The following is a 2431-nucleotide window of genomic DNA, read 5'->3' on the forward strand; positions in this document are numbered from 1 at the left end:
TTACTTTTCTTTGAGAGGCTATAGGACTTTAGGAAAATTCCATTCTTTCTTTCTTTCGTGCTATTACTTGGATCCAATTGGTATCTAGGTGATACAAATTGGTATCTGACATCCTCACTCTATTTCGCAGAATGTTAGAACTAGAGCAACGACTGTGTCAACACCAACACCGGCAAGACAGGATGCGTATGAGCCAGCCACTGGGGCTGTAGCTTGAAGAGGAGAAGTGGCAAGAGGCCGTGGTAGAGGTCGCGGGAGGACGTCCTCTAGAGGTAGAGGACAAACACCTGGTCCAACTAGTACTAGGGCAGTGACTCCTCCACCAACCGATGAGGTAGTACGAGAGGGTGAGGAAGAGGAAAATGAGCAAGTGCAAGATGAGGAATTACCACCCCAACCTACCCCAGAGATGATTAACCAGGTTCTTACTCCAGAGGGCAGAGTTCAGGAGGTTACCAAAACCGCCCTATTCAGTCTTCCTTGCAGGCTGTAGCTGAGGGTCCACCGCAGACCGGTCAACAATTCTCTGAGTTTGGAGGTTATCCCCAGACTCTGTCGTTCTCACAGAGACCTATGCTTGACTCCAGAGAGTGTTATGGATGTGGAGAGACTATACATATTAGGAGGTTTTGTCCAAAACCGAGTTACAGACCCCCAATAGGTAGAGGTAGAGGTGGTCATGGGAGAGGCCTCCATTCTGGAGGACGCGGTGGCCAAGGTAATGGTGGTCACCCAATCAATCGGGGTGGCGGGCAAGCTGGAACTGCTGCGGCGCAACATGATAGGGGCAATGGACAGACAGGTGATAGGGCCCATTGTTATGCTTTCCCCGGGAGGTCTGAAGCAGAGACATCTGATGCTGTTATCACAGGTAATCTTTTGGTCTGTGATTGCATGGCTTCTGTATTATTTGATCCTGGATCCACATTTTCATATGTATCTTCCTCATTTGCTACTGGTCTTGATTTACATTGCGAATTGCTTGACATGCCTATTAGTGTCTCTACTCTTGTGGGTGAGTCTGTGATAGTTGAGAAGGTGTATAGGTCTTGCCTTGTGACTTTTGTAGGAAGCAACACCTATGTAGACTTGATTATCCTAGAAATGGTTTATTTTGATGTAATTCTGGGTATGACTAGTCTTTCTCCAAATTTTGCAATCCTAGATTGTAATGCTAAAACTGTGACATTGGCCAAGCCTGGGACAGATCCGTTAGTGTGGGAGGGTGACTACATTTCCACCCCAGTCCGTATTATCTCTTTTCTTCGCGCTAAGAGGATGGTTAGTAAAGGTTGTTTATCCTTCTTGGAACATCTCAGGGATGATACTGCCAAAGTACCTTCGATTGAGTCTGTTTCGATAGTCTGTGAGTTTCTGGATGTGTTTCCTGCAGACCTTCCTGGTATGCCACCGGATAGGGATATTGATTTTTGTATTGATCTGGAGCCGGGTACTCGCCCCATTTCCATCCCCCCTTATAGAATGGCTCCAGCTGAGTTAAGGGAGTTAAAGGCCCAACTTCAGGAGTTGTTAGGGAATGGTTTTATTAGACCAAGTGCATCCCCTTGGGGTGCTCCTGTTTTATTTGTGAAAAAGAAGGATGGAAGACTTCGGATGTGCATAGACTACAGGCAGCTGAATAAGGTAACTATTAAGAACAAGTATCCTATTCCTCGAATTGATGATTTGTTCGATCAGTTACAAGGTGCTTGTGTCTTCTCTAAAATTGATCTGAGATACGGTTATCATCAAAATACGGGCAGCAGATGTGCCGAAGACTGTCTTACGAACCAGGTATGGGCATTACGAATTCTTAGTACTGTCTTTTGGGCTTACGAATGCCCCTACTGCTCTCATGAGTCTGATGAACGGGATTTTTAAGCCATATCTGGATCTCTTTGTCATTGTATTCATTGATGATATACTGATATACTCAATGAGCAGGAAAGAACATGAGGAGCATTTGAGAATTGTATTGGAGTTGTTGAGGGAGAAAAGGCTTTATGCCAAATTCTCCATGTGTGAGTTTTGGTTAGATTCAGTGTCCTTCTTGGGGCACGTGGTTTCTAAGGATGGAGTGATAGTGGATCCTTCTAAGATTGAAGCAGTGAAGAGTTGGGTAAGACCTACAAACGTTACAGATGTAAGAAGCTTTGTTGGTTTAGCTAGTTACTACCGTCGATTTGTCAAGGGGTTTTCTTCTATTGCTTCGAAACTAACAAATTTGACTAAGCAGAATGTTCCCTTTGTATGTTTTTCAGAAACTCAAGACTTTGTTGACTACTGCACCAATTCTTACCCTGCCAGTGGAAGGTAAGAATTTCATCGTCTATTGTGATGCATCATATTCTGGTTTGGGTGCAGTGCTAATTCAGGAAAGAAGTGTAATTGCTTATGCTTCGAGACAATTAAAAGTGCATGAACGTAACTA

This window comes from Solanum pennellii, chromosome 5, assembly GCF_001406875.1.
Source record: "Solanum pennellii chromosome 5, SPENNV200".
In the NCBI taxonomy this organism is placed as follows: Eukaryota; Viridiplantae; Streptophyta; class Magnoliopsida; order Solanales; family Solanaceae; genus Solanum; species Solanum pennellii.